General features: G+C 39.1%; 1 long non-coding RNA gene across 2 annotated transcripts in view; it reads left to right on the forward strand.

The window, feature by feature from the left end:
* Positions 1 to 7509: 7509 nt before the first annotated feature.
* Positions 7510 to 15556, forward strand: part of LOC120325012 — a 101069-nt gene continuing 93022 nt past the window's right edge. Inside the window, exons 1-3 of one of the 2 annotated variants that reach the window (XR_005566771.1) lie at positions 7510 to 7643; positions 10275 to 10381; positions 12786 to 12846. This is a non-coding gene — a long non-coding RNA (uncharacterized LOC120325012). The remainder of the gene's footprint in view (positions 7644 to 10274; positions 10382 to 12785; positions 12847 to 15556) is intronic. The other variant, XR_005566772.1, reaches the window with a different exon arrangement.

The raw sequence follows: 15556 nt of genomic DNA on the forward strand, positions 1-15556 counted from the left end.
TAGCATAGCTCACCTTCAGAGAGAGAGTTATTTGCCTTCATTACCTTACTATATTTTTTTAAATATTATATAGTGCTTTAAATATACTACTTTTGATAGATTTGGACTAGAATTATTTTTATATGCATCCCAAAGGGGAAAAGATTCTTATTTGATTTTTGAGATAGTTGTGGAAAACTACTGCTGCTGTTACTCCAAAGGGATATGCAACTCATCTTGTTGGAGGCCTTTCCCTGAAATACTATCTAGCCACAGAACTGGGAAGAATTCCTTGTGGCTGGCAGATACTGAGAGAAACTGCAAGTTATTTACCTGGCTTAATCCTAAAAATAGCTGGATAACAAGAAACTGAGGCAAACATAACTTTCACTCAACATCTGCAGTACTGGGTCCTTTTTGACCCCCAGTACAAGAGAGACATTGAGATACTGGAGCCAGTCTGGCTGAGAAACATGATTAAAAAATAAAAAGAATGACAAAACAAAAGAAAGGAATCTGTTTACTCTTTGGGAAAAAAAATCACACATAGTAATTTTGACTTGAGTTGTCAGTTATTGTTTGCAGATAATAAAGGCTCTTTAGAAGCTTCATACAAAGCAAGACAGATGAAAGTATATTATTTTTGCCTTGATATGAGACACCAACTGTTACAAAAGTTTTAATGTCCTTTAAATATTGTAACATGCAGGGGGAAAAAAATCAGAACAAGCTAATAAAAATATTTAGAAATGTGTTCCTCAGGACAAATTAGTGTTTTCAAAAGCCTTACCTCAGTGATTCCTACAGAGGGGCACAGCTGTTCACAAGATGTTGGCCCTGATTTTGTCTTTTGCTGTTTCTGTGACTGCCTAAGCTGTTCAGTGAAGAGATCCTGGAGACCTGTAGAAATATTGAGAAACAAGGAAGGTATTATACAGCTACACACACTGCTAGGGCTATGTTTGAGGAAGAAAGAGCTCCTGACAGAGACAGGAGATCTGAGGCACCATGAGGAGAGAGGAGTGCAGAGGATAAGCACCAGATGTCAGGCAATGGCACATAGGCTGGAGGAAAAAGTACTTGTAGACATTGGAGCTTTCATGGAGTTGAGTCCTGGTTTCCTCACATACCAGTGTAGAGGTACAAGAGCACAGCAATAACGTAGTTACAGTGGGTTTATGTCATTATTTTTGAGTTAGCTCCTTGCAAACAGCCGTAGAACTGCAAAGATTTATGTCCATCTGTTCTGCAGCTGGATGTAAGGCACTAACTCACGAGGTCAAATCTTCTTTGTCTGCCTTATTCCCACACTTTCAGGTTCTGTAGCCTGAGTTTAATAAGTGATAATAACAGACATTTGATCACTCCCTGTATTCCAGCTGCTTTACACAGCCTGTACTATTAACACAGTAAGTGCATAACCTGAACAGTTATATGTTGGTGACCTTGCCAGTAAAATAGTTGCTGATTTTTTTAGCTCATTCCATGGCAGGGTGCTGGGAATTGCAGTGGAAGGCTCCAATAATTTTCCAGGGAAAGAAGTATTTTCATCTTTTTCCCATTAATTTACCTTTTATTCACCTGCTGGACTCTCATGTAAATACAGGGAAGGAAGTTGCAGATATGCATTTGAAAGGAGTTTTGTCAGATTTGTTATTGAAGATCCATAACTGAAACTGTAAGGTTGCACAGTTTCATGTGATAAATGCCATTTAAATACAATGAGGAAAATATTATATTGCTTTTGTGGGTTTGTATCTGGTGAATATACATTCCAAATATACATTTGAAAAGGAGGGCTTCCAACCAGACTTGTATTAAAGATAAAGAATAAAAAAGCCATCCAGACCAATGGAGTGATTCAGTAATTCTGAGAGAACTGGAAAATAAAACAGCATCTAGTAATGATTCCTAATAGACATGGGGACGAAATCTTGAATTTAACTTTTTTCATACTGAGTAATAAAAAGCAAGATATAATAGGTGATCCTCCCAAATTTGCTGCATTTGTTCCTCACGAAGTGAGTGCACAGAAGGAAGGTGAAATAGTTCTTATAGTGCAAATGCACAATATGAGGAAAGAATCAGATTAAAAAAAAATCAAATTTTCTTTTCCAGGGTAAAACTCTTTGAAGTATCCTTCAAATACTTGTCCAATTTCAGTGCTGCCCTGGTTCCTGCCTATGGCTCTTTCAATATATTCATACTTCCATGCAGGTCGTGTTTCACTCCTAATCTATCAGAGCTGGGGGACAGAGGTGAGAGGAATAATGGTGTAAATTGCACATCATATACTGTAGCTCTTTCATCTTGAATCGTCTTTCATCTTTTCTCAGTTTCAAGCCTCTTGTCACATAGGTTATATCAGCCTGCACTAATAGGCTACACTTACCCAAGCTATAGAAATGTGTAGAATATTTTACCTTATATGTACCTGTCAAACTACTTTTCTAGAAGAAATTTCCTTAAAAAGAGAATGTACTGTGCCCCTCCTTTCTTTCCAGTTGCTAGAAAAGCTCATTCCTTATATCCTGTGAGGAAGGCTACTGTCAGAAGGTACAGAACAATCCCATTACCTACCTCTTGGTTCCTTGATCCTTTTCTGGAGTGTCAAGACTTTTTAATACGTTATTTAGGTCTGAGTTTACCTGCTTTTGAACTCAAGCTTTGTTAAGCAACATGTATGTCCTGGCTCAGGCTCTATCTCCCATTTGCTGTTCTGACCTTGGGCTGTTGTGTAACAACTGCAGTAGAGGGAGACAGAAGGAGGTTTGAAGCACAACCTTCTTGAATGACTTCATGACTTGAAGTGTGTGTTTATCTTTGTTTTGTCCTCGGCCTGTAGGGAGTAGAAGACATTTTTGGAGACTTTTTCTGTTCTCTCTGTTATGTTCTCTAGGGGGTGGAAACGGAAGAAGAGATGACAACAATGTCACACACTTAAATACATGTGAGTAATGGCACAAGCACTTGTTAAGTCAGATGTTTCTTTGAAACATCAAAAATTATTAAATTTTCATGGGAAGCTTGAAACATTGTGTATTAAAGCACAGTCACCATGTTTTACATTTTTAATAGCAGCCCTTGACTTCCCTTTCTGAGACCATCATGGAAACATCACATGCCAATGAATAAAGCTTTATTAAAATTATTGTACAAAAATGGAATTGGGGTTTAACCCTCTGACGTTAAACATTGCATAGATGTCAAAACAGTGGGTAATTTTATACAGTCTGTTTAACAAGGCATCAGTATTTGAGTGGCAGCCTTAACTTTTCACTACCCTCAGTGAAACTAAGGGCTTGGAAGTGCATTTTGAATAAAGGGCCAAAACAACCTGTCTTCTGAACCATGGCTTTGGCTCCAGGAATCTGCAAATCTGTGCTGAGCTGTCTCTGAGCTTCCTGTAGAAATCCACACTTGGGCTATGTATGTAAACAAAGGGGCAAGGCCAGCAGCTCTTAGTGGCATAATCCAAACACACCAGGGACATGAATGCCAGGTCAGACATCACTTTTTTTTTCTAAGTCAGACTGTGTTACTGTGTAGTAACAACTCGCAGCATAATAGTGCCAACTGAGGCTAAAAACTGCTCCACAGTCTGGAGCGGCTGCTGCACAGGATTATGTGTCCTGATTACATGAGCACATATCAGTTCCAACAGTTAGCCAGAAAACAGCACCAATCAAATGATCTAAACTTCCCAGATGTAAATGCATGACACCTCCTAGCATTGTGTTCCAGTTGTATAAGCTGGACAGGATAGCAGATCAAACAGTGCAATTCGTTTGGATTACCTTGGTTCTGCTTCATGCCCCTCTGGGCAGATTCGTGTATGCACATCAAAAATATTTTTAAAGTCTTAATTATTTAAATTTAAAGTATCAATAAATATTTAAGCGTGATTATTTCTAAAGATTTTATAATCTTGATTTGTTGATGCAGTTGCATTTCCATTTATGTAAAACAATAACAATGACAGGAAACAACAACAAAGAAAACTGAGACAGTCTACTCCTGGCACCCTTGGGGCCAATATTTCTTTGTTCCATGGTATAATACTAAGAAGCACAAGTAATTTTTTCAAAATCTGTCCTATTGTAATGTCATGTACACTGTAGCAAAGACGTCTAGTCATCAGAGAAGTTGCTGTACTCAGCCATAGCTTAAAACTCTTATTAATTGCCACAATAATACGTTTGCACACGCAAAATACGTAATTAAAGATCTCATAGTTCTTAAAGCCTAATCAGTACTCACTGAGACTAGCATATGTTTTTTAGAAGCTGAGCTGAATATTTAGTTGAACTATGAAACGCTAGGTTACTGTGTGGGACAGACAGGTTCCCTCTGTGAAGTTTCCTCCTCTCCTCTAACTATGCCAGAGAACATCAAGACGTGCTCCACAGAGAAGAGGGGGAGTGCTTCTCTGGCAGCTTCTCTGGTTTCAGTGTTGATTTCTTGTGCTCTGGCTAACATGAGACAGATTGGTTCCTCAAACACCTGTGTGAGGTTGTAACAAAGACATTGTTCATCTGTAAGAGATTAATGAGAGCCTTCATTTGCCAGAGCCCTCCTACAAGCACCTCATGCTTCCCGATGTCTCATATTTCCTGTGGCGACTGGACTGAAAGCATGTCCAAGGCAGTGCCACACTGGAACCTTGGTCACCTCGTCGGCAGCTCCACTTGTGTTGATACACAAGGACAGTCTTAGGCCACCTTCATTCCCTTGATCAGTGCCTGCCCAGTCCCCACAGAGTGCCAAAGAGCCTGCTGAGCTGCCAGCTTGCTCTGACTTGTTGTTTTTCCTTTGCTGTGCAAACAATCAGAATGCCTGCAGGTAATTCCTGTCATTCAGCCAGTACTGTTAGGCAGGGGCATTACTTTCCATTTGGTGACTTTACAGGTCTGCAAAGCACACTGGACGTTTATGATGCCACATAAGAATTCTTTTACTTGGTACAAACATATTGCCTAGAGAAGAAATGTCCTACTGAGGAAAAGAAAAAGCCTTTCATCTTGTAAAACTTACCTAAATCTTATTTATAATTAGCAGAGAAACAAACTTCTATGCAAGCAAGGCTCTCCCTTTTACTTATGTTATTTAATTCTGAATTAAAAAAATATATAAGTCATCAGAATAACCCATTAGCAAAATCGTAGTTATAATACAGGTTAGAAGTGGTACGTAGTACAAAATATATGGCACAATGCATGGTGTAAGAAATAACTTCCTTTTAAGATATCCACAGTAGATTTGAGTGGTAGGTTGAATGTAGAGCACGATGAGCAATTCAAGTTTGTTGTGAGAGTTATGTATTTTAACTTCTTTGATAGCTGTTGGTCTGTGCTAAGACAAAGAAATATGCCATGAAGTCATGAATGGTTTTATTAAAGCATTTTCAGATAATATAATATATAATGTAATATAATGTAATTAATATAATATCTGGGTTGATATTCAAACATTCTGTTCAGGTTTTGTTTTCAGTTTGTAGTTGGTTGCAAACATTGTTTGCCTTAGAGGTAGGTATGTATAATAGCATTAACTGTGTAGTATAATATCATGCTGATAGATTATATGTTAAGTGCTTTAATTTGGGTCAGTACATCAGAAAGCAAGATTTGCCTTTGATTAAAATTTTGTGGGCTTATAATACTCAAACACCCCCCACCACAGAGCTTCATTTGTTCTGAAGTATCTGTTTGTTAAACCTTTAAATAGACAGACAGATCATTACCTTACATTTGGTTCTCCTAAATATATCCCCATATATTTAGAAAATTAGTGTTGTATCAAAAGGACCTAAATTCACAATGCTTATTCCCTACATAGGGAAGATCTCCATTTAAAACACCAAACTTTCTAGTTAATGCATTTAAGTGGCTGCATTACTAGCAGCTCTGGTAGAACAGAACCTCAGATATGTTTTCTCCCAAGCAGTGCTCACTGCATACCCGTGTAGTCTTGGACTCACTTCTAAAGGAAAATTAAAATATAGAAACTTTCTTCTTTTCTTTCATGCTTAGTATTATCGTGGGATACTAATGAAAGGCCTGAAGCTAATTTTAAGGAAGCATAAGCTGTTGTTAATTTTCAAATATATCTTCTTTTCTTTGGAATTGTCATTATTCACATTGTGCTTCATATTGTCAGCAGATAAACAACTTGATTGTGCCAATCCCTTAACTCCATCAATACCAATGTTTTTATCAGCAGACACATTAGGTTTCTTTCTGTTCGTTCCGCTAAGGGATTTCCTCCTTTCTTCCCCTGACTTTCCTCTTAAGACAGAGGACAGCATTGGGGAATTAGGAGAAGTTTTATCTTTAGTAGGTACTCCATGTGAAATTTGTTCCTTAGTCCTAACAGTCCTTCAGGTAAAAGCAAAAGAAGCCATCCTAAGCAAACTAAGCCTGTGAGAGAGCAAAGAATTAAACCTGATTTCTGTTGTAACACGTTGACATCTCTGGGAAACAGGTACATGGGACATTAGCATCCCACAAGTTGGCTCACAGTATGTATTAGTTGTCAAAAAGTATTATATATTTTACTAAAATGCTTGTTCATTTTGGAAGTAATTTCTTTGAAGCATGATCCTGCTGTATGGTCGTCAAAAATCCAGCCTTGTAGAGCAAAAACCCAGAATGAGGGGAACAAGATTCAGCTGTGTTTGAAGCAGTTTCTGCCTTCCCATCCCTCTCACCTGAACACAGTCTGCATCGTCAAGGCCAAGTTCTGCTGTTCTGCAGCCCCATAAATCAGCTGCTCCTCTCTCTAGAGTGATATGTCTTTGATGGAAGGGCAAAGAAAGGCCTAGATGAGTTGTGAAAATAGTTTGCTCTTCAGAAATGTGACAAAAGAGAGTTTTTACTATTACTGCTTCAGATAAGCAAGTAACTTGATTTTGGCTCCCTTTTTCCAGATCAGTGCTCTCCTGAGCACAATAGGGCACAGACTGCAACCACAGGTTTTTTAAAACCAAAGCAAACCTTTAAATTCTTTCAAGTTCGGCCTTGCAAACTTCAAGTGGAAGCAGATGTTGCCTTTCAGTAGCACATAAACTATAGACTCTCACAAAAGGTAAGTTTTTCAGGAGGTTATTCTGAATGTTTCTGTTCATGCTGCCTTTAGGCTGTTCTTTGATCATAAAAGTTAAGGATATTGTCGTGAGGCCTGTGACTCCCTGTACCTTTCACAAAGGTTTCCAAACCCAATTCAGAACTATGTATTTAGAAGCTCGGAAAGTTCAACTGTTAAAATTCCTAAATCCACTCCCTTTCTTTTTTTCTTTTTTTTTTTCCCCTAAATTGAAGCTTTTTGTACAAATAGTGAGGCCTCAATTTAATCTGAGTGTTAAAAAAGCCCTTTAGCAGCTGCAGCTGAGGGGCATGATGATGATGGTACTGATGAGGAGCAGGTGTGGAAGGAGGGGCTGTTCTGTGAGGGGGCACCTGTGGGCAGTTGAGGTGAGGCAGTTGAGGTGAGGCGGCAGGGAAGTGAGATGGTCTGAGGGTGTGGGGCAGGTCGCCCCAAAAAAGAAGGAGCCTGTCTCAGGAAGGTTTTAAAAGACAATATTGATCCTCTGTGAGGGGCTCTCCTGCTGCTGGACTACAGTGCTTGGTCGTGCACAGTGTGAGGGGGTGCAGCTGCTTTTGTTGGTGAGTGACTTTAAAAACACTTAAAAGGACTGGGGTGCTGCTGGAGAGTCACAACTGAGGCTTGGGGAAACAGAGAGCTGTAGTGGAAGGACTGCTTGATGTTTTCCAAGGGCATGAAGAGAGGGAAAAGCCTTCCTTTAGATGTCAGTGTGACCACAGGAGGTGTTTGTGACCTCAGATGGCTGTCGAGGCAGCGTGAGGAGAGTGACTGGGGCAGGTGCACGTTTAGTTTGAGTTTAAAAGCAAATAGCTCAGAACATCAGCATGGAATTTTAGTGCCTTGTCTTACCTTTGTTTTGCTGAGGAGAATTACAGTTCTTACCCATGGGATAGATGTTAGATTGAGTTTAAAGCTGAATTTTAGATGATCCTTTGGAAGGCTGACCAACTTCCAAACTTTTCTGTAGGAAACTGTAGGATCTTTAGTTTAGCTGAAGGTTTAAATCCTTTGTGTGCTGTAATTTTACTTTTTGAAAGCAAGGGTGGGAAACTCCATGATAAGAGGAGGAAAACTTGGAGCTCATGGGAACTGCAGTGGTGTGAGAGGGTTTTGCAGATGGTGGTTGTGGGATTGGACAGAGTTCCTTTGGGACTGACTGCAGCCAGCAAGAGGCTTTTCTGCCTGGTTGAAGTTTTCATGGCATGGATAAAGTATAAGCTACCAAGCTGTTCATTACAATGTGATTGTAAATAAGGCTCCAGTGATGAAGACAGTTAAATGCAGTTAAATGGTGTAGCATTAGAGTTGGAGGAAAAAATACTGTGTTAAGCTAGTTCCTTGATGGGATAAAAGACATATCCAGGATAAAGAATTACTTAACTAATGCTCAAGTTGAGAATTGGGTGACTCAATAGACAGTCATTGTGCTAGATCACTGCCACCTGTACTGAAAGTCATCTAAGTAAAGGAATTGATTTTTTTGTGATTATCTCTTTACACTTTTTCCCCCTTGGACTGTGAGGGAAGGTAACAGGAGAAGCTGGAATATATGCCCTTATTCATCAGGTACTGAAAGCACTGTCCTGATCCTGCAGGCAGCATCTTGACAAAACTGGGGACTCTGGGAAGCAAAATTTCTGCATTTTAAGTGGCAAACTAAATGGATCAGGTGCCATTACCATTTCCATCTGCCTTTTCATTCTGTCTCACTGATGGGTAGATGTCAAAGGTGGATGTTGGGGATCTTCAGGAGTTAGACACTCAGATGTGTCTAGGACAGATAAAGGGACTAGTCCTGTGCTTGATTTATTTATGAACTGAATGTGAGGCTCTACTAGGACAGAAAAAGAAAAGTGAGAAAAAAGGTCTCTGGCATGAACTCATACTGGGTTTGTGTGGGTAAAGTACAGCTGAAGATGCTGTGATGTGTCTGAAACTCCTCTGAAGAGGAGTGAAGAACACAGCTGTTGGTCTGAACTCAAATTGTACTTCTTTAGCTCTTCCCCACCCCTAACATGCCTGGAAGGGAGGGGTGACATCCAATGTACTTAGTACAATGTACTGTGAGCATAATATGAATGCTCTCAGTGGTCTTATGGAAAAGCCTGTTTCTCTCCAGTTATTAGGGATGCAGTTTTCCTCACATTGGCTACCTTTACATGGTGAAGTGAATTTCCACTGTAGTGACAAAAAAGGCTAATGCAACCCATGTATAAATGCTATAAAATGCTAAGCAGGCATGAAAAGACTATGCAGCCTCTGCATTTGGCAGGGATATAATTGCTATTGGAGTATCAGCAGTGTTTGCTGATCTAGTAGGAGGCCAAAAGCTGGAGGCTTTAGAGGAGTTTTTTTTTCCTGACTTAAAATATAGAAAACACCTCCCAAGGACAAGAAGCTCACTCTAGTAGTGTATCAAAGCAAAGGCTGAAGAACAATGTGATTGGTCTATAAATACATTCAACCAGTTCACTAATTTGATAGAGAATTAATCAGTCAATTCAGCAGACAAAATACAAGAAAAAAATTTATAGTCTAACAGGAACCACCTTGCACAGAGTTAGAAATATGTACTTAATAATGTATGTAAATTAATTGCTCTTGGAAGAACTTACCTTGGGTGATAATTATGTTATTGAAACATCTTTTAATCCACTTAGAATGCTTTTCAGGATTATATGCTGTAGTCCGAGTAGAGATACCATATGTGAAGCAGTAATATAATGCAATCTCATTGCCTCTAAATACGTGGGCTATTGGGCTAAAAGACTATAAAGGTTCCTCTGATCTGGAAAAAAAAAAAAAAAGAAAAAGGAATTATTGTAACAAATTTGCTTAATTGAGCTACAAATGTGACTGCATATTGCATGAAGTAGTAGAAAACTGCCTTCTTAAAGGTGAAGGAAGTCTGTATGATCCACTGCTCTGCTTAATTGATTAGCCAGCACCAAAGCATTGCCTGAATGAGGGAGGAGAGGAAGTGTATTTTTGAACTGACAGATCCCTACTTTTGAATCCCTTGGATCAAAAATTTATCTATAATTAGCAAAAGACATCCATATGGTGACTTTTCCAGTCCCAGATGGGTAGCTGTCATTTTGCACATGATCTTTGCTTCTCTTTTGAAGTAGAAATGAGTAATCTTGGAGATATTAATCTGACTTTAACTATATTTATCCTTCTATCAACAGTGATGACACACTTTGGTTTCTGTCCTGGTGTACACAGTGTGTGCTGCGGTGCAGAGGATTCCAGCTGCCATCATTTTCAGTGGAAAGAATAATGATCACAGGGAACTGTAAGTAAGTTATTATGGAATATTTGTATATTTAAATAGAAACCCCAAAATTTTCAAGAGTGGTGATACAAAGATATGCCAGACTTGAATCTCTGCTGTGGGCATGATAGAAGGTGTTCTGCAAGTGCTTGAATCGGCTCCCCTTTTCAGGGATGTGTTACCTGGCACAGCAGCAGCTGTACACCTGCTCCTGCCTGGCAGGGGACTGCCAGGAATAGTTGTGCCAGAGCAAACAAAACAAGTTAAAATAATTTACCGTGCCAGAAAAGATGTTTAGGTGTCTGACTTACCTTTTTCTCTTAACTCCTGCAGTACTGATCCTTAGCATGGATCTTTCTGCCCTTGCCCATATAGCTTATGTGGTTCCATAACTTGTGTGTTTAGACTTCCATTTTATTTTTTGTGGGTGGCAGGGATTGGAAAGTAATTGTGTGTGTAAGGGGAAGGTATTTTGTAGCAAGTGCTATGTCTGTGCATGGCTTTGCCCCCTCATTTTTACAAAAAATAATCTGGGTTGTTTGTGCTCAGATATCCATACAGGGAGGCTACAATCTCTGTAAGTGGTGCAATACCTTGACATTCCTCTTAGTAAGCGTTCTTCTTAAAATTCAATCTTATTTTGGATGGGAAAAAAATGTTACAGTACAGATTTTTGCTACCACAGGCAGTGTCAGAGGAAAGAGGCCAGATCCAATCAAATGAAGTAAATGGAATTACCCTGAATTTACTCCTGTATAAGTGAGAGCTTGTTTCAAGCCCCAAGCTACATGAAAATGATTGCTGTTCTCTTTGCTAGCATTGCCCATATGAAAGCTGACATAAATACAACCTAGAGTGAACTTATTTAGCAAGTGATAGGGTACATTTTTTCCATTGTGATTGAAAGACCTTAAGAATGCAAGTCTTGGATGCACGAAGGTATAAAGGTGCTTGAGTTGAAGATCAATAGGAATTAAATGCTTAAGTGACTCAGGTCTATGCCTCTGAAAATATTCAAGCACTTTTAGCAACTCTGTGATCATAGTTCCTTCTTTTCAGTGCTGTTCTTGTGATAAAATTTGATTGGGTTTTTTTAACAACCACCTGTGAAGCCCAGGTGATGAGAATGAATGTCAGAATTTGATTCTTTTAGGTTAATGTCTTTTATAAACAATTAACATTTCAGCATTTGCTGGCTAATAACAGGTGAAATTTTAGCATAGTTGTAAACTTTGCAAGTATCTATAGGGGCAGAAGATCTGAAAACTAATGTTGTCATTACAAGGGTGGGGGCCACCTGCACTCCTCAGTGAGGAGAACCCCCCCCAGATACTCAGGTGCAATTGGAGAAGAATAGTAGTCTTGTATTCAGCTGTGTTATGACTTCAAAAGGAACCAGTACTTCATATCTTGTGTTTGGGATTTTTTGCCCCAGTTATAGCAGATGTCAGACAAAAAAGAGGTTTTTTTCCTCTGTCAAACTTACTAAAACTTTTTCTGTGATTTCAGCCTCCTACTTCAAGTCCCTTTAGTGTTTTGTTCTAGATACTCTCTTAACATTGCTGTACAAAAAGACGTGGCCTCAGTCAAGAGAATGCCTTTAGGAACAATACCACATGGATTAGATCAATAAGAAACCAGGAGGAAAAACACATTGCTGTGGTCTACCTGCATGTTCTAAAACAGGATGAAAAAACATGTGCAGCAATGCTGAAGTAGCTTGCTACTGAAACAAGTGACGTGGGACTTCTTTTGCTCCATGTCTCTTGCAAGCTGTGATGATTAGATATCAAGGGGAACTGCAGGTTTTACAGATACCAGATTAAATAATCTAGCATTTAATCTCTGGTGATTTTGAGTTGTGCCTCTAAATGCTTGACTAAGTATGTAAATTTAATAAGACTTGTATATATACTTGAAGAATGTGCCAAAGATTTAAATGTTGTGGCAGAACTCAGCTCCAGTGGGTATGGAAATATTCACTGTGTACTTCTCATCCTAGTAAGTCCTTCACAAATAAACCAAGCCACAGCTAAATTGTGAGTAAGGCCAAATGATTTGTGGCCACAGCAATATTCAAACCTTCACTTCTCCAGAGTCTGTGGAAAATGTAAATTCAACTGAGCCAGTAAAAATTATTACTCGGATTGAAGGGAGGATAACCAATGAAAAAAATTGAATTAGATATTTTCCAAAAAGAGCTGGGGAAGGTTTCTCACCTCCCCCCCACGGAAGAGCACTTGTACCTTAAAACATGCAGTGTGAGGCCCAGCAGGTTAAGACTTTATATCTGCTAAATTTTCAGTTTTGGCTTTTGAATTTGAGGGGTTTTGTGGGTTGTCTCAAACGACTTTTCTTCAGTCAGAGCCTAACAAGTACCAGTGGGGAAAAGCTTCCTAGATTACAGATACCTTTTCATTTGCAGTTTCTGCAGGAGATTTGCTGCCACACTGAATTGGCAAGAATCTTGCAGAAAAATACACAAGGTAACAAAGAACACTTAATCACACACAGCACACTATGAAACAATATTTTCTTCCTCGTTGAACAACAGTAGACACCATGTCCAAGTCTTTGTCAGTCCAAATGAGTCAAGATGAGGAAATTCTGCTGCTATGTTTTAGGACTTATTAGAAGTGACTGATGCTTAATAAGGCTTAAAATTTGTGCACACACTCCTATGGATTGGAGTTTTTCCCTCAGTTTCAATAAGTACAGTCAAGAATCAAAATTCATATGAAATAAAAGGTTCGTGACTCCCCAAAATTTAGGTAGTATCACCTAATTGTGTTTTGCTTGAGTTCTCTTATTATTAATTACAGCTAGGAGAGCAAAAGGATGACTTCATAAGGGTGAGAATAATTCTCAATTTATAAAGAGTTTTGGGGTGAGCAAAATAGCACTGAGCTCTAGCAGCTGCTTCATCTTGTGCCATCTTTAATGTTTGATGCACTTTTGTTAGAAGCAGACCAAAGTATATTACTGTCATATATATCTTCAAAAAACCCAAAAAAACTCCCAATCAGTCAGGTCAGTGGAAACAGAAAGTTTCTGCATAAAGAACTTGAAGGCACTCAGTGGGTGAAGCTCTATTGAGGTGCATTTTTTACTCTCTAGGAAAGAGTTACAGTTTGCAGTATAATCACCAAAGTAAAGGGAACAGTCCTATCAACATGTGTGCAGATCTGGCACCCTCCAGAGAGGTTTAGAAATCTGATTCTTCCCGTTCTGTTCTCGTTCTATCTTAAATTACATACTGTTTGTCAGAATCTGGGACAAACTTAGAGCTGAAGGCTCAAGAGGAAACTTGTATTTTTTGTTATTGTTAATGGGATATGCAGAGAGATTTTTATGTATAGCAAAGTCTGGAATGCCTTCTCAAAGCTTTGAATTCTGATTCTTTCCTGATGTGAGCTTTGATCTGCTGTTTACAGGATGCAGATTTCCAAAGCCTTTAGCAACTGTAAAGGTTCTGCTCCTAATACAGATGTACAGAAAACAGGGATGAGTCTGTGCAGAGAGAAATCCTTTAGAATGTAACAGCAGGGAGCCTTGGGAAGTTCTGCCCTGTGTTATTGCACATGCTGCTTCCTCACAAGGCTGCAGGCAAATTAGAAACTGTGTGATCAAGAATAGCTTCACAGAAACCCAAAAGGAAAGGTACAATCAGTGTCAGTTAGTAACAAATTAATTATACAAAGACTAATGTTCAATTATTTTATTGTGTCTAATTTGTTTCACACACATTTGTCATCCATCTGCATTCTGAGCCTTCACTGCTGTTGGATTTATTACTGGCCCAAGGTCCAATCACATATTTCTCTGTACTTCAGGATCACTTACACACAAGGAAGGCAAATGCTCAGAGACAGTTTTTAATAGTATTGGAGTGACATTTCCCTCCGTGCTTTGGCCATGCTCTTATTAGCCAGATCTCTGTGCCCTTTAGGTGGGTTCTGAGGGGCTTATTTGGTAAAGTATGTGGGTGGGAGCCTGGTTATGTGTAAAACCTGTTTGAGACTTGCCTGGTATGTAGGGAGGGAGCAAGTTAAGATATATCTCTTATGTTAGATATATTATCTTATATAATACCAGAAGGTGTATAAAATACCTTATGACAGTCCTCTAACAAAGCTTCTGTGCATCCGTAAATGGCAGTGGGAGATTTCTATAAAGCCTGTACCTGGTTGCTGTTTGGTTCTGTTACATCCCCCCTTGCTGTGCAGATGAGGTGGGATGATGAGAAATGACCAGGCAGAGTCAAATGGTAGAAGTGATGCTGCTTCTGGGTACCAAGAGGACTCTGGTAACAAGGACGTCCTGCTCTGCAGGAATCTCTCCATATGGGAACTGTGCTATCCAAACTGCACTGTAATTCCAGTGTCCATTTCTCAATTACTTGGAAGCTGTCTGCTTTCCTGAGGGATGCATCTTATTCCAGCACTTCAAAACTATGCATGCAATTTACTGCTCTATCAAAACAAGGAGTTATTTGCTCCTCACAAAAGCGGGAGTCCTGGGACTGGAGGTGATTAGAGTGTTGCAAGGCTGCTCTATCAGCCATGTTATAGCCTGAGTTACTGCCTTCAGTTGCTCTTTATCTGGTGTTTACAAATACTTGTTTGCATCAGTGTTTTCTGCTGCCTTTTTATCTCCTTTTTATCACTGTGTCACTAAAAGCCAGTTCTGTCACTCTCCTCTAGTTACCCATTTTCTGCCTCTGTTGACGGGGTAGTTGTAATACTATTATTTCTGTGCTATTGGAAAGCAGCTTTCTTTTTATTCTTTTTCCATTCTCTGCCTCCAAAAAGCAATTCTGCTGGGTTTTTATTTGTCTCTCTGCTACTATTTGCATTTTAAGGGAAGTAATTTCTCGATTTTTTTTTTTATTTTATCTTTTTTAGCCAGTGTCATCAGCTCCTGTGAATAGGAAACACTTTTTCTTTTTTATTGAAGTACATTTTTGGTTTGCTTTGGAAGGTATTCTCCCTTGCCTTTGGATTTAGAAACAAAGAAGACCAACATCTGTTATCAAATAATGCTTGACTGAAGATTTGAAATGGTTGTTAAACTATTAGAAAGCCTTTGAAATCTGAAAATCTCTGCTTAATCTACACTAATCAAAAATCTTACCTAACTGTTTTGCAAAACCATTAGAAGCCATATTGCCAGATTTAATCATTGAGTTAGACTGAC

The sequence above is a fragment of the Pipra filicauda genome, unplaced genomic scaffold, assembly GCF_003945595.2.
Source record: "Pipra filicauda isolate LSUMZ 115617 unplaced genomic scaffold, ASM394559v2 scaffold127_size2900866_pilon, whole genome shotgun sequence".
NCBI classification, from domain to species: Eukaryota; Metazoa; Chordata; class Aves; order Passeriformes; family Pipridae; genus Pipra; species Pipra filicauda.